We start from the raw sequence: 24,023 nt of genomic DNA on the forward strand, positions 1-24,023 counted from the left end.
GAGATTTTGGGTATCCTTTCCTATAAGCTCCAAAAGTCTGGATTTGATCTTTGCCATAAATGTTAGAGGGAATTATTCTGCAATTTCCTTTGATCGTAGCATGATGACCTATGACCAACTTGTCTGGACACCACCATCTCTAAACATCTGGGTTCAAAAATCCACTGTTTACAAATGGAAAGAATTAAAATATTGCAGTGGCCTCACTAAGCAGCAACATCATCATGATTACTGCAACAGCAAACCAGAAAATCACAAATAACTTCAGACATTCATCTTAAGATCTGCAAGCCTCTCTCATGTCTGCTGTTGTAAGGATTCATTCATGTGTCAACTATCAAGAAAACTATCATGTCAACTATGAAACTGAGAGGTGGAAGTATCCTAGAGTGGGGGCTGCTTTGCTGCATCAAGTGCTAGATTATTTATTATTGACAGAACTACAAACTTTGATATATATATTTATTTTTTTATTTTTTTAACAACTCCAGAGAAGAATGTCAGGCCATCCTACCATGAGCTGGATGTAAGTTAAAAGTGGGTCAATATAATACCTTACAACAAATCTACTATAGAATGACTAAAGAAGAGACTTCATAGATTTGACCGAGTCAAAACCCAGACCTAAAGACTACTGAAACTTTGCAGTAAGACTACTATGAACAGCTCTCAGATGTCACTAACTTGAAAAACTATTCTATATGGAAGAATGGGCCAACACTGCTCAAAGGTGATGAGAGAAATAGTTACAGAAAACAATTTAGCTGAAGCTGTTGCTGCTACTACTCAAGAAAGTTCACATACTTTATCACACAACGATACTTATTGTTTGAATCTTCCTGTTAGATAAATATAGTACAGTATATCCATTTTTTTTATCCGATTTGTATTCAATTGTTAACTTTCTCTCATCAGAGCTATAATTAGAATCCAATTTCTTTTGAATATAAATTGTGTTAAGTTGCATGGTAGATGGCAAAGGGAGGGAGATGTCAAATTTTCTTTTAGCACTATAATTAAGAGCATTACCTTCATATTCAAAACAAGGTACAAAACCAGTAAATAACAGCACAAAATGGCAGTATTAACATACAAAATCTACTCTGTAAGAGACAGTACAAAAGATATGTTATCACCATATCCCCGTAAATTCCAAGAAATACAGTCAAATATAACATGAAACAGCATGTCGAGTAAAGGGCACGGAGCCAAAATATTTGCCCAGAAATACCAAGTCGCATGCATTCGGCTGCCCTAACACTCTTACGCATTACCCGGACTCCTCTAACACACCGAGCACCCTCTTCACATGCTCTCGGGAAACCGGGTGACGGTCTCCTATTCTCTCTCTCTCTCGCTCTCCCACTGTCCTGCCTGCCCAAGGTCCAGCACCTCCCCCCCTCCTACCACCAAATTCATACCTGAGGTCACCCACCAGCAGACCCGCAGCTTTTTTTTCTCTCTCTCTCTGACGCCCCGTCCTCTCTGACACAACTTCTCTACCTCAGATGCGACCTGCCTTGCCGGAAACAGGAAGTAGCGTCACAGAAGGGCAGGGTGCTGAAGAATTGAAAAAGTTGCGTCAGAAGGAGGCGGGATGTCAAAGAAGAAAAGTGATCTCACACACAAGTTGAAGTGGAGAGTTGCACGGGAACAGGGTTTAAGGAAATCCTGCGAAGATGGAAGTAGTTCCTACGGCACTGACGTGAAAACGTAGGATCGTCCAAGACATCCAAGTACCACCACCACCGCCTCCTCCTCTCTTCAATAATTCAGCGCAGCCGCACTTGTTCGGATTGATGCAGCAAGTTTCACCCCGACACATGCACTGGCCAGCAACATCAGAGGTCACCTGATGTACTAGCGCATGCGCGTGCCTCCTCCGCGGGCAGCCAAATCACTGCACGTGGAGCACGCCACACTCACCCGCCAGTAGATAAGGTGGTGACTTCTGTCTGTGGTCGTTGGCCCTTGCATACCTGAAATATTGAAGTGAGAACTTGCTTTACCGTGCTATTTAACCGTGGGTTGCCACCAAAGCGGTAAGTCGGGAGTTCTGCGATCACCATCAGTACCGATCTTATAAGACGTCCTTATTATTTTATTCGCGCTGGTTCCATGAATAAATTATATGCATGAAATGTATGCATAGATTTGGAGGTGGAGTAGGTTATTATAGGTAGAGCATGAAATTAAGTTGCTTTAAATATAATAATTTGGGCGACAAAGTTGCTGCTTTTATGGATTAAGTTCAATAAAATAAAACCATCACTTCGTTTTGTTTTTATCAACGTCTGATTCCAGGTTTTAAAATAGACTGGCAATAACACCACACGCTATCGGGGTAATTTGAGTGTTGCAATTTAAATGAATTAAATCACTAAATATGAGCATAAAGATAAGAGGTAGTGGTTCATATAGAAATAATTCATAATAAAGTAATGGTAACAATAACATAAATAAATTTATAAAGGCAAAAGACAGCATCAGGTTTAGTTCTGGCCTGGTGGCAGGATCCAACATATTTTACTGTCATAGATGCTGTTCCTCTAGTCCAGGGGTGCCCACACTTTATGGGCTTGCGAGCTACTTTTATAATGACTAAGTCAACATAGTAACATAGTAGATGATGGCAGATAAAGACCCGAATGGTCCATCCAGTCTGCCCAACCTGATTCAATTTAAAATTTTTTTTTTTTTTCTTCTTAGCTATTTCTGGGCGAGAATCCAAAGCTTTACCCGGTACTGTGCTTGGGTTCCAACTGCCGAAATCTCTGTTAAGACTTACTCCAGCCCATCTACACCCTCCCAGCCATTGAAGCCCTCCCCTGCCCATCCTCCTCCAAACGGCCATACATAGACGCAGACCGTACAAGTCTGCCCAGTAACTGGCCTAGTTCAATCTTTAATATTATTTTCTGATTCTAAATCTTCTGTGTTCATCCCACGCTTCTTTGAACTCAGTCACAGTTTTACTCTCCACCACCTCTCTCGGGAGTGCATTCCAGGCATCCACCACCTTCTCCGTAAAGTAGAATTTCCTAACATTGCCCCTGAATCTACCACCCCTCAACCTCAAATTATGTCCTCTGGTTTTACCATTTTCCTTTCTCTGGAAAAGATTTTGTTCTACGTTAATACCCTTTAAGTATTTGAACGTCTGAATCATATCTCCCCTGTCTCTCCTTTCCTCTAGGGTATACATATTCAGGGCTTCCAGTCTCTCCTCATACGTCTTCTGGCGCAAGCCTCCTATCATTTTCGTCGCCCTCCTCTGGACCGCCTCAAGTCTTCTTACGTCTTTCGCCAGATACGGTCTCCAAAACTGAACACAATACTCCAAGTGGGGCCTCACCAATGACCTATACAGGGGCATCAACACCTTCTTCCTTCTACTGACTACGCCTCTCTTTATACAGCCCAGAATCCTTCTGGCAGCAGCCACTGCCTTGTCACACTGTTTTTTCGCCTTTAGATCTACCAACAATAAAATTAAAAAAAAACACAAAGCACACTGAAAGGCAGAGAAAATGTTAATTATTCATGTTCCGGGTTTTTTCAAAGAGGTCACGGCAGATGACTCTATGCAATGTCACCTCAGTAACAAAATACAGTGGTGCCTCGCATAACGAACGCCTCGCACAGCGAACGCTGCGCACAACGAACTTCATGTCTTGCTTCCTACAACGAACTTCGTTTCACACAACGAAGTCGCCCGAGCTGCATCCTTAACTGCCCTCTCTCCGCCTGGCTCCCTGTGCAGTGGCGCTACATATTTTAAACCCCCCTGCCGCCGCTGCTGCATATTTTTAAGCCTCTGCCGCCACCGCATATTTTTAAACCTCCCCCCGCCGCCACATATTTTTTTAAAAAAGCCACCACTGCTGCAACTTTAATCTCACCCGCTCACTTGTAACTGGTGGTCTAGCAAATTTCCCAGCCAGAAGCGCAGAGATCAAGAGCAAGCCTTCTGTGCTACTGCCTGGGCCTGCGCTGATCTCTGAATGGCTGCAGTCAGCTCTCGCGGGACTCACAAGAACTAACTGCAGCCATTCGGAGATCGGCATGGGCCCACACAGGCGTGCAGAGGAATTGTTCCTGATCTCTGCGCTTCTGGCCTGTACGCCACTGGCTGGGAAAGATGGGAGGAATTAAAAAAGGTACCGAGGGGGGATGATTAAAAAGGTACTGGGGAGTATGTGGGGGGTGATTATAATACACAGCAAGGATCAACAAAACCCCTGTCTCCCCTCCCCTTCACATATATCCCCTCTACTATCAAGAAAATTGAATAAGCCAAATTATTATAGAATGCTACACAGAAATATCATGCTAACAGAATACCACAGTCACACATAGCAGGAATAGGGTTAGGGTAGTGCAACTAGGGCAACTGTCCCCCCTGGTCAAAGAGAGCCGTAAGCCTCTGCCTGGACTTTGCAGTCCCCAGTTGTGTCTAACACCAGCTCTAACAAGATAAATTTATCTTTTTTTATGTCATCTTAGCATATTTTATGCTACAGAACGAATTATTTTTTTTAACATGTATTGTTATGGGAAAACGCGTTTCACATAACGAACTTTTCGCATAACAAACTTGCTCCTGGAACCAATTAAGTTCGTTGTGTGAGGCACCACTGTACAAAAATAGACAAATACACCCCCTCCCTTTTTACTAAACCACAATAGTAGGTTTTAGCACAGGGAGGTACGCTGAATGCCTCGCGCTGCTCTCAATGCTCATAGGCTCCCTGCGCTAAAAAACGCTATTGCGGTTTAGTAAAAGGGAGCCATAGTGCAAAATATAGACAGCAGATATAAATTCTCAAAACCGACACATTTTGATCACTAAATTGAAAATAAAATCATTTTTCCTACCTTTGCTGTTTGGTGATTTCATGAGTCTCTGGTTGCACTTTCTTCTTCTGACTGTGCATCCAATCTTTCTTCCTTTCTTTCAGCCTCCTGTATGTTTCCTCTCCTCCAGACCTCATTCTCTCCCCCAACTTTTTCTTTCTGTCTCCCTGTCTGCCCCCTTTCTTTCTTTCTCCGTGCCCTCCCCCAAGCCACTCGGTTTACTGCCACCGCCATCGGGGAACAGCCCCCAAGCCACCGCCGTCCCAAGCTTTCCCTGCAGAAGCATCGCGCTGACCAGCATTCTGCTCCCTGACATCAATTCTAACGTAGGAGAGGAAGTTCCGGGCCAAGGCATTTCTCCTCATTCCATCTAGCCTGAGCCCCTTCTCTCCTTGATCCAGCATTTCCCTTCTGTGTCTGTCAGAATTACCATTCCACCTATTTTCCAGCATCACCCTTCTTTGTGTCCATCTCACCTATATCCCTATCTCACCACTTTTTCAGAATCTTCATTTGTCTCTGTCCTTGTCTTTACCCCATGTTCACCATTTGCCCTTTCAATGTCTTTATCTCCCCCCCCCCACTTTTTCAGCATTACTTCTATGTCTCTATTTCACCTCCTCTTCATGTCCCCTCTGTATCTCTATCCTTATTCAGTAGGTCCTGCTTACCCTTTCTCTTCTTTGTGTCACTATCTCCATTTTCAGCTTTCCCCCCTTTTCCTTTTGTTACTGCACCCTGTAGCCAGAATCTTTCCACCCTCCCTCCACTCCGGCCCAGCCCAGTATGAAATATTTCCTTTTGTTTCCCTACCCTCTCTCTTTCTCTCTCTCTTCTCCTCCCTCACCCAAGAGTCCTGCATCTGGCCCTCTCCCTTCTACCTGCACCTGGCAACACCCCCCTGCTCCGCAGCTCTCTTAAGCAACTCGTCAGCAGCGGTGATCAAGACAGGCTGTCGACATCGAGGCCTTCCCTCTATGAGTCCCGCCTTTGTGGAAAAAGGAAGTTGAAACAAGCGGGACTCGCAGAGGGTAGGCCCCGACGTCAGAAGCTTGTGTCGATCGCTGCTGCTGAGTTGCCGAAGAGAGCCGCGGAGCAGGGGGTGTGGCCGGAAGCAGGTAGAAGGGAGAGGGAGATAGGAAGGCTGTAGAAGCTCCGGAGCATGACACCGACCCCGGCCAGGATGATTTCTTTTTCAGGCTGCTGCTGCCGCTGCCATGCTCCCCTCCCCTCCCCCCCCCGAAATGCGAAATGACAAAAACAGCCTAAAGTGAATGCCCGGCGTTGGCGTCTTTGACGTCGGGGAGAGGAAGGCTGATAGGCCCGGTAGATCGGGACGGCAATACGAGTCTATCACGGAGCCCGGGATGGGCTCTGCGATCGACTCACGTTGCCTTCCTGAGCTACCGGTCGATCACGATCGATGTGTTGGGCACCCCTGCTCTAGTCTCTTGTAGGATTAAGGATTAGTTTGCTGGTGATTTATTCTGGTCCAAATGTGTTCTCCTTAAGCAGTTGCACTCTGCAGTGATTTAATTTTTCTTCTGCTTTTTTCTTTTTGCAAATCATTTTTATTAAAGTCAACCAGAGGAACAAACAGGATACAGGTTAAGCTTACCTTTTATATATGATCTGCCTTGCATGGAGATTTCTATATTTTAATATAGTGAAAAATACAGGCCAATGCAGCACTATTTAGGGAGAATTAGATTGAACCCTTACATACAAAATACATTAGAGGCTCTAGTAGAAACTCAGAAAATAGTCTTCCCAATTAATATTTCCAAATAAGTAAAAGTACTTTATTTCGAAGTATTAATTCAGAAGACTACATACTTAAAAAAATGGGTCTCTGTCAGAGCCTCCGTGCCGCCCGAGATTCCAGGAGTGCCACGAGACGCCAGGGAGGAGGAGAGGCGCCAGGGCTGGCTGACTGCCTACCTGCCTACAGGATGTGCCTCTTGCAGCGAGAGGCACATCCCCATAGTCAACCGGCGCCAGCGCTTCTCCTCTCCACCCCACTGGTAGCTCAGGGCCCCATCGGGAGAACCTTCGCACATGCGTGGACATCAACATGATGATGTTACGCATGCATATGATGTCATCGCATCGACATCCACGCACTTCCAGATGCCTCGAGCTGCGGCCACCACATTTAGTGTGCTGTAGCTTTGCAAAATTTGTAAGACACTGTTCTATTCAGTTAGTATAGTTAATTGAAATAATTACTACTGAAGTTTGTAGGGATGGGTGGAATTTCTATCCCTGTACAACTTTCTAGTTGGAAGAGGGGACACAGAGGCAAAGAGTTTGAGAATGAGGGAGAGATGCTGAATTGGGGCTGGAGATTTCAGTTTGAAATAGGGAGAGATACCAAATGGGGACAGGGGGAAAGGTGGCAGTGTGAAAATTGTCGAGTGTGCTTTTTGTGGTTTACCTCTTGCTGTACTAGAAATCCAATGCTCAAAACTGGGTGCTAAAGCCCACAGTGCAAAACCCTGTAGTGCTGCAACAGTGCAGAAAAATAAGTGATGCTCAAAAGAAGCATTATGCAAATGATGTGGGTAGTTAATTGGCGCTAACAAACCAAAAGCAAGGAGAGGATTGTGCCTAAAAAGGGTTTGCAGTGAGCATGGCTCTTGTGCGCATGTCCAAACCTGGAAATGTAAGCACATATTGGCACTTTGCCTCTGCTTTTAAATATGTTCAAAAATCAATTTGCACTTTACATTTTTGAAAGACTCATATTTAAGTACAGAAAAAACAGTACTGATGTGTGATTTCACTTTCAGTTTTTGTCAGACTTATGTGCATGCTTTGTTCACAGCAGCACTCATTGGCTTCCCTCTGCTTCCAAAATAAGACAAAAAATACAGTGGAATGTGAAAAATTGATCTAAAAAAATCATCTGACTCAGTTCGCCAGGGTGATAGAGCGCTAGTGATCCATGATGGGATAGAGTGGGGAGGGCGGATGGGGGGGTTTGTATGGTTCTTGCATTTAGTTACAGGTTTATGTATTGGGGATGGTTGGGGAAGGGAGGTGGAGTGACTACTTTGGGGCTCATCAGAGTCCAGGGCCTCGAAGGGCCATTCTGCTGACTCTGGCCTTGTTTGCCGTGAGTCGAGTGAGGGGGGATTTGTTGAAGTACTGATCTCCTGTCTGTACTTGATATCCTGTTGCATATGATGCGTCAATATTTGTACTCTGAATCTTTTGTGTTTCCGTGTATTGCTCGCATTATTGTATGCATCAATAAAAATTGTTTGAACCTAAAAAAAATCATCTGACCTGACCTTTCGTTTGTGCATTGGGAAGGAATACTAATTGACATCATTTCATCCATTTTCAAACATTTTCGGCAGTGCTTAGGCCTGGATTCTCTAACTGGCGCCATTGTCGAAAGCTGACAATTAGAGAATCCCTCCTCCAGTAAAGATAGGCACCAGAAATGTAGATCAGGGTTTTCCAGGCCTACGTTTCCAGCGCCTACCTTTGATGTGAATTGTGCCTCTGTAGGCGCTTTCTGGTGCCTAATGCAACTTCTGGCATTAGCCACGCCTACAGTAGTATAAGTGCTGTAAAGCACCTAAGGAGACACGATTCTGGCCCTGATTTGTTTACGACTTGAAAATCAGTGAGTGTTATTTAAATGGCATTTTTCACTAAATTTAAATAACCGGCACCATTTAGAGAACCCAAGCTTCAGTGCATACCTTAAAACTTGCGCTCAAGTCCTTTGAGCATTCTGCACATGTACAAATCAGGTACTCACTACTCACCACCTTGTAATGTTGGCGTTAGTTTTGAGAATCAGCCCTTAGGAGATATTAATACTTCAGACCGGCTTCAACCTCCTTGAATCTCTGTGTTGAGGGTTATCTGAGAACTGCTTAGAGGAAGGGTACAGGACCAGTTCTTGAAAATCTCTAAGGAGAGAGCTCCCTTCCTTTCCCAAACTGTAGGCCTTGCATGTGCCAAGTAAAGAGCATCTCTGATCTAGACTCCTGTATTGCACTTGTTTACGCATATATGCAAGGATTTTCACATTCCCACACTCACTGCCTTGGAATATGTAAATGTAAGATCTTTTTATGCCCTGTAGTTTTATTTTACTGTTATTGCAACTTTGAAAAAATGATTTTCCCTTTTAACCACTTTGAATACAATTTCTTAAAGCATTTTCTATGTGTCATGTTCTACATATACAAATTACTTTTATAAAAAATATGTGGATGTATATGAATGTGTAAGTACATCTCAATGTTCCTCTAAGTCAGGGGTTCTTAACCTGGGGTCTATGGATGGGTTTCATGGGATCCATGAGGGTCAGATAAAAATTAATATGTATATTCACTATACAGCCTGGTACTGTTGACTTTTCTCGCAGATAACAAGAGAGTAGATATAGTAGTAATGATAGTAGAAAACATAGTAGCAGTAGATCTGTTTTAATTTGCACAAGAGGATTGTATTTCATAATTATAATGAGTGGCCATTACTTTTTGAATAAAAAAGGAGTGTTTTTTTAGATTGTTTATTTTAAAGTTTCATAATATTTTGTGTATGTCATATGTATGAGACAATAAAATCTCAATAAAGTACATTATATTCATTGCATGCAAAGTTGTGTTTATGTGAATATTTCTGGGGAAGGGGGTCCATAGCTTTCATCAGATTCTTAAAGGAGACTCAAAAGAGGTTAAGAATTGTTTCTCTAAGCCAGTGTATCTCAAATAGTGTGCCTCCTGAGATTTCAGGTGTGCCGCGGTACACTAGGGAGGAGGAGAGGCACCAGCACCTATCCTTCCCTCTGGCCCTCTTCCCTTCTGGCACCTCCCACTGGCATCTCAGGGCCCACCTGGAGGGCCTTCACACACACACACATGGACATCGACATGATGATGTCATGCATGCACATGATGTCATCACAGTGACATCCGCCCACTTCCAGGTGCCTTGAGCCACAGCCACTACCTTTAGTGTGCCGTGGCTTGAGAAAGTTTGCTGGACACTGCTCTAAGCTGTGTAGCCTCACACCTTCTGTATAGAAGCCGCACAGCAGTTGCACTGGAATCTGCCCCAACTCCTTCCTGCCACCATCCTGTCTGTTGCTGCTGCTCCAGGCCAGATGCAAAACAAAGGACAGCCACTGCAGGGCCACACTGCAGACTCGTAGCTGCTGGTCCCTGCTCTTATGTCATTTCCTATTCTAGGGTAGAGTTGGCAGCTACGAGTCTGCACAGTGCAGTTCCATAGTGACCATGCCATATTTGCATGACATACAATTTAACTACTAGAAGTTGGAGCTGGCACATTTTCACTGACTCCAGTAACCCAAAAATTGCTTCCGACTCCACAGTCCTGAATATAATTTATCATGAGGCTGGTAAAATCCCTGAGAATGGAGGGAAGATGGCTTCTAAAAAGAGAATATATTATTGAGAGCTGCCTGACCAAACTGACTGTCTCTTCTAAAGTGTTGATCTAAGCAGAAGTGAGTAGTGAAAGTATGGACTGAGGATAAAGTAGCAGCTTTGTAGATATCTTCAATAGGAGTGGCATGCAAATGGGCAACAGAAGTGGCCATAGCTCGTACTTAGTGACATGGCTGTTTAACATCAGCCCAGCTTGAGAATATGCAAAGGAGATACAGTCTGCTTTCCAGTCTGCTTTCCAGCAGACTAAGTGTTCCGGTTACTAAGCGGACTAACAGCTGAGTTGTAGTCCACTGTGGTTTGGTGCCATCCAGGTAGTAGACAAGAGCTCTCTTACAGTACAGGGTGTGAAGAGTTTATTCACCAGGATGAGCACAGTGGTGCCTCGCATAACGGCCGCCTCGCACAGCGGACGCTGCGCACAACGAACTTTATGTCGTGATCCGTATAACGTACTTTGTTTCACACAACGAAGTCGCCCGAGCTGCATCCTTCCGGGGTTCCTGCGGGGTTGGATCGCAGCAGGGTTGGTCGAGGGTAGTCTCCTTCTCCTTACCTGCCCTGTCGCAGCACACAGCCGAACGGAAATCTTCCCGATGTCAGCGCTGACGTCGGAGGGAGGGCTTAAGCAAAGCCCTCCCTTCCTCCGACGTCAGCGCTGACATCAGGAAGACTTCCGGTCGGCTGTGTGCGGCTGCGGCAGGGCAGGTAGGAAGAAGGCAATGGCGAACGAAAGAGGGGGGAGGGGGCGGTCCGCCCCGAAGAATGTGCACAGCTGGTCAGGTCCCCCGATCGACCGACAACAGGCCCGGCCGACAAACCTCCCTGCCCTGTAGCCGCGAATCTAAATTACCTCTTACAGCAGCTTCAATAATCCAGCTGCTGTAAGAAGGTAATTTAGATTCGCGGCTACAGGACAGGGAGATTTGTCCGACTGGGCCTGTTCTGTTGTCGGTCGGGTGCAAAAGCGCCACAAAGGTGGAGGCAGGGAGGGAGGAAAGGTGGAGTGGAGAAGAAAAGACGCTTAAGGGGGGAGAAGGCCGCTGAAAGCACATGTTGGAGCAGGGGATGAGAGGGAGGGAGAGAAGGGGAAATATTGGACAAGGGCAGAAGGGATGCTAAATCATAGGGTGACAGGCAGAGAGAACAACAGGAAAAAGAGTGGAAGCAATCTTGAACCCTGAGGGTGAGGGCAGAGAGAGGTGGTGAGATGATTGATCATGGGGAGAGGGACAAAAGGGAATAGAGATGGGATAGGAAGATAGTGGAAGTAAAAGGACAGGGAGATGTATGTTTTTAGATGTATCTAAATAAAAATAATAACAAAAAATTTATCTTTTTTATGTCATCTTAGCATATTTTATGCTGCAGAACGAATTATTTTTTTTTACATGTATTCCTATGGGAAAACGCGTTTCACATAACGAATGTTTCACATAACAAACTTGCTCCTGGAACCAATTAAGTTCGTTGTGTGAGGCACCACTGTATATGGGTTTGGAAAGAAAATAGGTAAAACAACGGACTGGTTGAGATGGAATTTAGAGACTACTTTTGGTAGGATAATCCTATTGTGGTAAAATCTGGTATAGGATAAATTTGAGACTAGTGCTTGTAATTCACTGACTCGACATGCAGTGGTAAGAAAATAAGGAAAATCATTTTCCATCACACAAACTTAATATACCCATTCTGCTATCACCATCCACATTTCCAGCTCAGAAAACGGAAATAATAAAAGAATTTGAAAAACCAACAGTCCAACTCAATCTCAAGTAGGATTTGAAAGCATTATACTACTAGAAAGTCAATTCCCCAAATTCAGTCCCTCTCTCAGAACCTGAGCACTTGTGTCCACCAGGGCCTCCAGGAGTGAGCCATCCAGGCCCATGCGAGAAGTCCCAGGAGACACCATAGTTCGTCGCCTTCTCAGCTGTACTTGACTGTCATTCTTCTCAAGGTTATTCTGTAGAATCTTCACAAAATTTCCCACCAGCTCCAGAGTGTTGAATAACTTTTTGATACCATTGTCCACAATCATTAGCTTGCAGGGTACCAAATCCCAGCTTTGTACCCCAAAATTTGAACGGCTTCCTTCCATTTTAGCTTTCTCATAGTAGCTTGAGCCAAATCTGGAAAAACTTTGGATGGAAAAACCATTGTAATAAACCGCATGTTATTGCCCAGCAACAGACAACACGTGCTCCACTTCATACCAAAACAACAACAAAGGTTCTAGGTGCCACTCCCACCCCTGGAATTGCCCTAAATTCTCTATGGGCTCTCTTCACTTCATACCAGTGAGCCCAGGAAACAGGTTCACAACAAATCTTGTACATACTTACAGGGGTTAGACCCCTCCATTTTTTTCTGCACCCCAAATATTTGAAGGTTCAAGCACCTGCTCCAGTTCTCATGGTCTTCCAATTGGTCTTTCAACACCCAAACTTGAGAATGCAATGTTTGTATAGAGGAGCTGTCTTTTCTATCCAATCCTCCAAAGCTGACACGCTGCTCCGTATTTCTGACACGGGAAACCAAGCTTTCCTTGTCATCAGCAGCAAATTAATCCTCAGATAGTTGGGGTAGCTGAGAGGCAGTCAGAGTTCGAACCAACTTATCTAAGTCCCCTCCAAACAAAAAAGACCCCCAAAAGGGAAATTTGGTAAGCTTAGTTTTGGATGCGGCATCCGTCGACCAAGCATGAAGCCACATGGTACGTTGCGAGGCCACTCCGAAAGCCATAGACTTAGCCAACATCCGCACCAAGTCATAGAGAGCATCCGAGAAGAACGAGGCAGCCATTTCAATCTTTTCCTGATCCACTAAGGACCAGTCATCAGACTCACAATCCAGGAAAGTGGAGAGCGGACGTACGATACTTAAAGTCCTAGATTTCAAACGTACGGACTTTAATGCTATGGGAGAGTACCTGAAGAAAGAGCTGTTAGGATGGGAGGACATAAGAGAAGTGGAAAGACAGTGGTCTAAGCTGAAAGGAGCGATAAAAATGGCTACGGACCTTTATGTGAAGAAAATCAATAAAAACAAGAGAAAAAGGAAGCCAATATGGTTCTCCAACCTAGTGGCTGAGAAAATAAAGGCGAAAGAGTTGGCGTTCGTGAAATATTAAAAAAACCAAGAAGAGGAGAGCAGAAAGGACTACAGGGTGAAACTGAAAGAAGCCAAGAGAGAGATACGTCTGGCGAAAGCACAGGCGGAAGAACAAATGGCTAAAAATGTAAAAAAGGGAGACAAAAATTTTTTCAGATATATTAGTGAAAGGAGGAAGATGAAAAAAGGAATTGCTAGGCTAAAAGATGCTGGGAACCAATATGTGGAAAGTGATGAGGAGAAAGCGAATGTGCTAAACAAATACTTCTTTTCTGTGTTCACAGAAGAAAATCCTGGAGAAGGACCGAGATTGTCTAGCAAAGTTACACGAGAAAATGGAGTAGATTCTGCGCCATTCACGGAGGAGGGTGTTTATGAGCAACTTGAAAAATTGAAGGTGGATAAAGCGATGGGACCAGACGGGATCCATCCCAGGATACTAAAGGAGCTCAGAGAGGTTTTGGCGAGTCCTATTAAAGACTTGTTCAACAAATCTCTGGAGACGGGAGTGATTCCTGGGGATTGGAGGAGAGCGGATGTGGTCCCTATTCATAAAAGTGGTCACAGGGATGAAACAGGAAACTACAGGCCGGTGGGCCTCACTTCAGTTGTTGGAAAAATAATGGAAGTTTTGCTGAAAGAAAGAATAGTGTACTTCTTTGAATCTAATGGGTTACAGGATCCGAGGCAACATGGCTTTACAAAAGGTAAATTGTGCCAAACGAACCTGATTGAATTTTTTGATTGGGTGACCAGAGAACTGGATCGAGGACATATGCTAGATGTAATTTACTTGGATTTCAGCAAAGCCTTTGATACAGTTCCTCATACGACGCTGTTGAACAAACTTGAAGGGCTGAAGTTAGGACCCAAAGTGGTGAACTGGGTCAGAAACTGGCTGTCGGACAGACGCCAGAGGGTGGTGGTTAATGGAAGTCGCTCGAAGGAAGGAAAGGTGAGTAGTGGAGTCCCTCAGGGATCAGTGCTGGGGCCAATCCTGTTCAATATGTTTGTGAGTGACAATGCTGAAGGGATAGAAGGAAAAGTGTGCCTTTTTGCAGGTGATACCAAGATTTGTAACAGAGTAGACACCGAAGAGGGAGTGGAAAATATGAAAAAGGATCTGCAAAAGTTAGAGGAATGGTCTAATGCCTGGCAACTAAAATTCAATGCAAAGAAATGCAGAGTAATGCATTTGGGGATTAATAATAGGAAGGAACCGTATATGCTGGGAGGAGAGAAGCTGATATGCACGGACGGGGAGAGGGACCTTGGGGTGATAGTGTCCGAAGATCTAAAGGTGAAAAAACCATGTGACAAGGCAGTGGTTGCTGCCAGAAGGATGCTGGGCTGTATAAAGGAAGAAGGTGTTGATGCCCCTGTACAGGTCATTGGTAAGGCCCCACTTGGAGTATTGTGTTCAATTTTGGAGACCGTATCTGGCGAAGGACGTAAGAAGACTTGAGGCGGTCCAGAGGAGGGCGATGAAAATGATAGGAGGCTTGTGCCAGAAGATGTATGAAAAGAGACTGGAAGCCCTGAATATGTATACCCTAGAGGAAAGGAGAGACGGGGAGATATGATTCAGACGTTCAAATACTTGAAGGGTATTAACGTAGAACAAAATCTTTTTCAGAGAAAGGAAAATGGTAAAACCAGAGGACATAATTTGAGGTTGAGGGGTGGTAGATTCAAAGGCAATGTTAGGAAATTCTACTTTACGGAGAGGGTGGTGGATGCCTGGAATGCGCTCCCGAGAGAGGTGGTGGAGAGTAAAACTATGACTGAGTTCAAAGAAGCGTGGGATGAACGCAAAGGATCTAGAATCAGAAAATAAGATTAAATATTGAACAAAGGCCAGTACTGGGCAGACTTGCACGGTCTGTGTCTGTATAGAAACATAGAAGATGACGGCAGAAAAGGGCTACAGCCCATCAAGTCTGCCCACTCTGCTTACCTACCCCTTGTCTATGCCCTAATGACCCAATTTCCTTATCTTGACCCTTGTAGGGATCCCACATGGGTATCCCATTTATTCTTAAAGTCTGGCACGCTGTCTGCCTCGATCACCTGCACTGGAAGCTTGTTCCAATGATCAACTACTCTCTCTGTGAAGAAATACTTTCTGGTGTCGCCATGAAATTTTCCGCCCCTGAGTTTGAGCGGGTGCCCTCTTGTGGCCAAGGGTCCCTTGAGAAAGAAAATATCATCTTCCACTTCGACACGTCCCGTTTGGTGGAGGATGGGCTGGGGAGGGCTTCAATGTCTGGGAGGGTGTAGATGGGCTAGAGTAAGTCTTAACAGAGATTTCGGCAGTTGGAACCCAAGCACAGTACAGGGTAAAACTTTGGATTCTTGCCCAGAAATAGCTAAGAAGAAAAAATTAAAAAATTTAAATTGAATCAGGTTGGGCAGACTGGATGGACCATTCGGGTCTTTATCTGCCGTCATCTACTATGTTACTATGCTTGGCCCACCGTAACACGGCACAAGCCACCAGCCCCCAAGGCAGAATCATCAAGATTCTGCTTAAAAATGGTCTCCAACTTACGCTCCTTAGAGTCCCAAAAGGCAGAACCGCCCTCAACAGGCACGGTATGCCATTTAGAAATCGCTGAGACTACCGCGTTCACAACTGGTGATTTTAAAGGAGCCCTATTCCCTTCCGGGATGGGATACAAATGAGCCATGGTGCTGCTAACTCCAACGGCGCCTCCAGCGTATTCCACTGCGTTAGTACAATATCCCGAATATCCTGATGCATGGGAAATCTAAGAAGAGTGTCCCCTCCATGTGGGGTCTCCGGTGGTGCTTCTTCAAAATGCAGCACCAATGAGACCTTCTGAATCAGGTCTGATAGCTCATCCCTCTGAAAAAGGTGCACCACGGACGCCTCTTCGCAGGAAGGCGGGAAACCCGCCATCCCGCCGCCAGCGGCAGTCCCCTCAAGAAGATCCTGGAATTCCTCAATAGGGTCCAGGTACTCATCCAGGCCAACATGCTCCTCTGACCACCAATCCGCAACCCAAGCCACCCGTCCGAGCTAAACCGTCCGGGCCAGGTGCCTTAGTTAGCTTGAGTCGTATCTCCTGCACGGTCACCAGAGTCATCTTATAAGAACATGAGAATAGCCTTACTGGATCAGACCAAAGGTCCATCAAGCCCAGTAGCCCGTTTTCACGGTGCCCAATCCAGGTCACTAGTACCTGGCCAAAACCCAAACAGTAGCAACATTCCATGCTACCGATCCAGGGCAAGCAGTGGCTTCCCCCATGTCTTTCTCAATAATATATTATGAACTTTTCCTCCAGGAAATTTTCCAAACTCTTCTTAAAACCAGCTACACTATCCGCTCTTACCACAACCTCTGGCAATGTGTTCAAGAGCTTAACTATTCTCTGAGTGAAAAAATATTTCCTCCTTTTGGTTTTAAAAGTATTTCCCTGTAATTTTGAGTGTCCCCTAGTCTTTGTAATTTTTGACAGAGTGAAAAATCAATCCACTTGTATCCATTCTTTTTTTTTTGTATTTATATTTATTAGCAATTGCAAAAAGGAACATACAACCAAAAGGGAATCAAATAGGACAATACAAAACAATCAAGGATCATAACTAGAGAAAGGTCAACAATAAGACATGGTACAATAAACCCTTGATTAGACGCCCATCACAATTGACATTTTAGGAAATATGGAACCCTCAGCCAGACGCAACCAAAACACAGGCAACCATCCTCAAGTCGCAACAATCACTCACCATGTACTCAACCATTCATACTCCTCATACAACCAGACAACCAAATCCATCTAGGGAAGGAGCGCCACCAGCCCCTAGAGGAGTCAAGGCATTGGAGTTGAAACATCATCCAAAGTACCAGGACACAAGAGCAAGGCTCTCTGCCAAAGACTATGTAACACCGGTGCGCAAGGTGCCCAGACTTAGGAGTGCGCTGTATCTCATAGCGACCAACCTCAGCTAAGTGAGCAAGCCACTGCAGGAAGGAGGCCACCGTATCAGCCACCCAGTGTTGCAACAGAAGCTTTTTCGCCATCAAGACAGCCATGTAGAGAACCTTCCGCTGAGGCAACGTTAGCCCCTCCTCCAGTGTTATCCCCAGAAATTTTTTCCAGCCGGGTGACATGAAAAAATAGTCAGGTGTGGTGGGATGGGGAAAATTACCCCCCCCCCTCTTTTACTAAGGTTGCGCTAACATTTTTAGCATGCGCAAACTCCCGCACTACGTGGGAAAACTAACGCCAGCTCAATGCTGGCATTAGCGTATAGCGCTTGGTAATTCTGCGCGCGCTAAGCACATTCTAAAACCATTTTCTCAACTTAGTAAAAGGAGCCCTAAATGTGTACTATTTTTATTAGTTAATTATTATTATTATTATTTTCCAATGCTCAATATGACATCCTTTTTTAAGGTTTGACATTTGTGCCAGAATATTTTTACTAATTTTAAGAAGCATCCAATGCTAGAAGGGAATAATTAGATATTTTCCCTCTTTCAAATGGTATAGAGGTTTAAAAAAGGGAAAGGCGTTAATGAAGTCATTAGGTTCAATCTAGCCATTTATTTCTGCATGAATTTAAACAACTAAAAAAAAGATAAATATAGCTCATCCAGTCATAAAAGACTGGCTCTACAGCAGGAGTGCCACACTTTTTGGGCTTGCGAGCTACTTTTAAAATAACCAAGTCAAAATGATTTACCAACAATAAAATTTTAAAAAAACACAAAGCACACTGTACGCAGAGAAAATGTTAATTATCATTTATATTCTGTGGGTTTTCAAAGAGGTCAAGGCAGATGACTTTATGCAATGTCACCTCAGGAACAACTATACAAAAATAGACAAATATACCCCCTCCCTTTTTACTAAACCACAATAGCGTTTTTTAGCGCAGGGAGATGCGCTGAATGCCCTGCGCTGCTCTCGATGCTCATAGGCTCCCTGCGCTAAAAACCGGTATTGCGGTTTAGTAAAAGGGGGTCATAGTGCAAAATACGACCAAAAAAACCCCCAAAAAAACAAAAACCTAATTCATCCTACCGATTCATATTACCTACCAACGCCTGGAAAAAGATTTGATATGTAATGTAATATAACTGCTTTCATCCAATGTTACCAAGTCTATACTCATTCTGAAACTATGTCTTACCCTAAATGTCACGTACCCTCCTGGAAATGTCCAGCTTCTTCTTATGTAATCCGCTTTGAACCGCAAGGTAAAAGCGGAATAGAAATCACTAATGTAATGTAATGTAATATAGACAGCAGATATAAATTCTCAAAATAGACACATTTTGATCACTAAATTGAAAATAAAATCATTTTTCCTACCTTTTTGTCTGGTGATTTCATGAGTCTCTGGTTGCACTTCCTTCTTCTGACTGTAAATCCAATGTTTCTTTCTGCCACTTCCCTTTTCTTTCTGTCTCTCTTTCTTTCTCTCTCCCCCTGACTGCCTGTTTCTCTCTCCCCCTGCCCCCTCTTTATTTATGCCTTTCTTTCTCTCTCTCCCCCTGCTCCCCAAGCCATCGCGCTGATTTCTTCACTTCCCTGATTCTTTCCCTACCCCCTAAGCCACCACGCCAATTTCTCCCTGCTGCTTCCCTGAGCTAGGCCATGCATGTATAAGCGCCGGACTCACAAGACTTCACCTTTGACGTCAATTCTAACATCAGAGAGGAAGTTCCAGGCCAGCCAGGCAGCGATTGGCTGGCCCAGAACTACCTCTCCGACGTCAGAATTGACGTCACAGGTGAAGTCTTGTGAGTCTGGCTCTTGTACAAGCCTGTACTGGCTCGGGGAGGCAGAAAGAAAAAGATTGCAAAGGCAACGCAATCGACTCACATTGCCTTTGCGATCTACTGGTCAATCGCGATCGACCATTTGGGCACCCCTGCTGTTATGGTTTCCTGTCCTGACCTGAGGAAAGGGGTTTAGTCCCTCCAAAACTGCCTTATTTCAATTTCCTATTTATAAACTTTAATTAATACAGTTATAATACTACTTGTTTCTACGTAAAGCAACAAAAAACATTTTTTTCTACCTTTTGTCGTTTCTGCTTTGATCATCTTCTCTTCGCTCTCTTCTTTCTATTCAGCGTTTGTCCTCGCTCCCTTCCATGTAGCATCTGTCCTCTCTTTGCCCCTTTCACCCAGCCTCTTCCCTCTCTCTCTACCCCTTCCATCTACTGTCCACCCTCTCTCTGCCTCTTGCATCCACTGTCTACCCTCTCTGCCCTTTCCATCCAGTGTCCGCCCTTTCTCTGTTCCATATTGCATCTTCCCTCTTTCTATTTCCTTCAATAAACTGTATATCCTGTGCCCTTTCTCTCCTTTGTACATGATTCATTTCAGCTTCACCCCCCTCCCCTATTCTCTGGCATCTCTCTTCTCCTTTCCTTCCTTCCTTCCCACTCCACCCCATGGTCTGGCATCTCTATCTCCATCCCTTCTCTCCCCCCATGCCCTGGCATCTCCCTCCTCCCTCTCCCCCTATATGCGCTGACATCTCTTCCCCCCTCCATGGTCTGGTAGCTCCTTTCCTTTCCCTCCCTCCAATAGTCTTGGTGTCTTTTGCCTCTCCTCTCCCTTCCCTGGTCTTTCTTCTCCCCTCTCTCTCCCCAATTGGGTGCTGCTGCAGCACTTTTCTTCCCCTCCCCATCCCCAATTGGGTGCAGCAGCATTTCTCTTCCTCGCCCCCCAATCGGGTGCACCAGCTTTTCTTTTCCCCCTCCCCCCAAAAAAATTGGGTGCAGTATCAACATTTCTCTTCCCCCTACCCTCCCTATTCGGTACAGCAGCAGCATTTCTCTTCCTATCTCTCCCAGCTTATAAACCCGTCAGTAGAGTTGCTAGGCAAGTTGTAAGCTTCCCTCCATCGCTGACCTATCTTTCATAGGTCAGCGATGGAGGGAAGCTTACAACTTGCTGCTTTTACTTGCTTCGAGCCTTCCTTGTTGCCGGGTCCTGCTTACTTTCTGTTTCCGCGAAGGCAGGACCTGGCTGCGAGGAAGGCCCAAAGCAAGGAAAAGCAGTAAGTTGTAAGCTTCCCTCTGGGGCTCTATTATGTGCGTGCCGGCTTCCCTTCTCTTCCCTCCCCCCACGGGACGCAACTTCCAGTTTCATAGAGAAGGGAAGCCGGCACACACACGATAGAGCCCTGGAGGGAAGCTTACAACTTACTGCTTTTACTTGCTTCGGGCCTTCCTCGCTGCCGGGTCCTGCCTTTGCGGAAACAGAAAGTAGGCAGGACCTGGCAACGAGGAAGGCCCAAAGCAAGTAAAAGCATGCTGGCAAAAAAAAAGGCAGGCGTCAAAACAAAATTTTCGGTGGAGAGTCAGCCCGGGAAGGAGCAGCGGCAGCAGCAGAAGGTGCACCCGGCTAAAAGGCTCTGGGGAGAACACTGCCCTCCTCAATCGATCCACGCTGAACCCCAGCAACAGTAAACCATAATCCCAGGGCACAGCACATTGGACAAGGCTCTCCAAAAATGGAAGCACTTACAGCCACAATTCGGAGGCAGGGCATTCCAGAAAATAGTGAGTGAGAGTACTCAGAGAGCACTGACATTTAGTGCAAATCTCCCCACAGGCCCATACGGGCTCCCAGAGCCCTGGAGATATAAGGTCAGTGTAGTATTTTAAACTGCATCTCCTGAAAGTCCATGGAACCCTCCAAGATGTGCACATTGGCAAAGAGATCAAGAAATGCCTTCCGATCAGAGGTGATTTCAAGGTCTGATTGCCACTGGGAAGCCAATATATCAATGGAGCCTATGGCCAAAGCGTTCTTCAAAACGTGATACCATGTGGTTAACCTGTTCAATGCGGGAGTCACCTGAAAAAATTGGGTATCCAAGGGACCACAAGAGTCAAGCAGCCCCCCATTTATGACCAAAGGACTAGTGGTAATGGCGGGCCTGAAGGTAAGCCCAAAAATGTTGTCGGGGCAAGTGCCAATGGGACTGCAGCTGTGCAAACACAGGAAACTGACCGACTTCCACTACAAGAAGATCCTGAAGGGTTCTGCACCCTCTCTGCTCCCACAGCCAAAACCAGGAGTGTCCCACTCCAGGGGGAAAAGTGACATTACCATACAGCTGTAACAAGCGGGAAGCCGCCAGGGTCTTCCCTTGCCGATGTCTCCACCAATGCCACGCACAATGCAAGGGTTATAAAAAAGCAAATTTGGGTCCCCCTCCTGGGATTGCCATCATTGGCATGTGAAGAAGGGACAGAACCGAGTGAGGGGAGCACCAGGACTCCACCGAACACCGAGGAGAATACTTATAACAACCCGACCAGCCTTCATGAATAAACCGGAACAAGGCTGCCACATTATAAAGATGAAGATCAGGAAGGTTCAAGCTTCCCCGGGATTTATGCAAGGCCAAAGTGACATAACTAATTTGGGCTCACTCATGGCGCCAAAGAAAAGAGGAGATTATAGACTGAAACATCCGCACGTCCTGATCAGTAACCCAAAGGGGTACCGTCTGCAGCGGTACAAGAGCTTTGGCAGGAGTACCAACTTAGTCAAAGCCACCATACCCCAGACACCCAGCAGGAGTTCCCTCCATTTATCACACAAGCTGTTGACTATGTTCAGGTGGCGTCGCACATTATATTGGTACAGAAGCTTAAGATTGGGACTTAAATAAACGCTAAGGTATCGCATTGGCCCCCTAATCAGTGGAAATTCCAGGCCAGCATGCCAGAACTCCATCTCAGTGGATCGTAATGGGAGAAGTTCAGATTTATCTCAATTGACTCATAGGCCAGAAACGTCCCCAAAAGAGCGGACAAGAGCCAGGGCATGCCATAAATCCTGCTGGGGATGGTCAAGATAAAGGAGAATATCATTAACATACAAATTGATGTGACTCTATCGCTCCCCAATTCGGATGCCCCAAATATCCGGGTCCAGTCGGAGTTTATCCGCTAAAGGTTCCATGGCTAACACAAAAAGCAGTGAAGATAGCGGGCAGCCCTGTCGCATCCCCCTGCCCAGATTGAAAGGGTCTGTAACCCTCTCATTCATTAAGAGTCTGGCTTGCGGCTGAATATATAAGCTACAAATCCAATTATGAAGAGTCCCCACCACACCAAATTTACATAAGATCCAGAAGAGATACTACCAGGAGATGCTGTCAAATGCTTTCTCCATATCCATGACAACAATAGCTGATGCACCCTCCACCCCTCGCCAGGAATGGAGGGTCATCAAAGCGCGAGCCAGATTCATGGATGCATACCGTCCTGGTACAAACCCGGCCTGGTCCCCATGTATCAAGAGAGGCAGAAATATATTCAATCGCGCCGCCAAGATTGCGGCAAACAATTTGGCATCTTGATTAAGAAGTGAGATGGGGCGATAGGATCCCACCTGGGCAGGGTCCTTGCTGGGTTTAGGCAGAAGAACCACGTAGGCAAGATTGGGAGTCCCCAGGCCCCACGTCTCGTTCAACGCATTAAACGTCTCCGCCAGTACAGGGGATATCTGATCCATCAGGATCTTGTACTCGGATCCAAACCCATCAGGACCCGGAGATTTAGTAAGCTTCAGCCTCTTGATACCCAGCTGTACTCCCTGGGGCTAATAGGTATATTCAAGTGCTCCAGTTGAGCAGCCGTCAACTGAGGAAGCGTCAGCCCCTGAAAGAAAGCATCTCTATCCGAATCTGAAAAGGTGTGGCGAGCGTAAAGAGACTCATATCCTGCTTGTCCTGTATAGACAGTATGACCTGATGTTTTCTAGGAGGCCGCATCAGATTAGCCAACAGTCTTCCCGTTTTCCAGCCCCAGGTGTACAATTTATACCAATGAAAATAAATATCCCGAGCAGCCCTCTGAGTCAATACGGTTCAATCTGCTGCCTAACGGCCATCAAACAGAATTTATCCTCTGCAGGGAGTGAAGCACAATGCTTCGCTCGCAATCGATGAAGATCCCCCCGAGAGAGCCAATAAATCCACATCTTGTTTCTTCCGTTTACGAGAGAGATAAGCGATAACCTACGCGAAACCGCCTTAGACGCCTCCCAGAACGTCACTGGGTCAACATCCTCAGTGTTATTATAATGGCTATACCCCAACCACTGCTCCCGTAGGTACTTATGGAACTCTAAATCTCTGTATAGGTAACGCAGGAATTTCCAATGCACTCTTGCGGATTCGACGTAATCAGAATGTCCATGACTAGCGGGGAGTGGTCAGACAAAGGAACCTCCTCTATGGTGATCTTTGCCTCTGGGGGAGCAGAGAGGGCGAGGCCAACAAGTAATCCAACCAGGCATAGACATTATGTGGGTGAAAATAAAGCATATAGGTATGTTCCGTGAGATGCAAGATCCTCCACAGGTCCAATAAATGCGAGTGACTAAGCAAATTTACCCCCCTTGACTCCATGGTCCCCCACCCCCGCATGGCTGCAGTCCAGAGTATGATCCGCTGTAATATTGAAATCCCCACCCCCTAGTGGGTACATGGCTATCTTGGCAAGCAAAGCTGAAAAAAATTTATGATTATACACATTAGGAGCATTCAGATTACAGAATAACCATTTGGTTCCCCACAGTTCCCCCAGCGCTAAGATATATCT

At 45.4% G+C, this 24,023-nt stretch overlaps 2 protein-coding genes across 13 annotated transcripts in view; one reads left to right on the forward strand and one right to left on the reverse strand.

Annotated features, from left to right (window-relative positions):
- The window catches only part of GAPVD1 (GTPase activating protein and VPS9 domains 1), a 189,433-nt gene extending 187,619 nt beyond the window's left edge, over positions 1-1,814 (reverse strand). For 5 of the 12 annotated variants that reach the window (XM_033960247.1, XM_033960256.1, XM_033960254.1 and 2 more), the window contains exon 1: positions 1,422-1,812. The gene's annotated coding sequence lies outside the window, so the exon portion shown is untranslated. Of the gene's footprint in view, positions 1-1,421 lie in introns of all 12 variants that reach the window. The other 7 variants (XM_033960252.1, XM_033960251.1, XM_033960248.1 and 4 more) reach the window with 3 other exon arrangements.
- A 205-nt stretch (positions 1,815-2,019) lies between these two features.
- HSPA5 (heat shock protein family A (Hsp70) member 5) overlaps positions 2,020-24,023 on the forward strand; it is a 64,926-nt gene continuing 42,922 nt past the window's right edge. The window contains exon 1 of the mRNA XM_033960262.1: positions 2,020-2,042. The gene's annotated coding sequence lies outside the window, so the exon portion shown is untranslated. The remainder of the gene's footprint in view (positions 2,043-24,023) is intronic.

Source organism: Geotrypetes seraphini, chromosome 10 (assembly GCF_902459505.1).
Source record: "Geotrypetes seraphini chromosome 10, aGeoSer1.1, whole genome shotgun sequence".
NCBI lineage: Eukaryota > Metazoa > Chordata > Amphibia > Gymnophiona > Dermophiidae > Geotrypetes > Geotrypetes seraphini.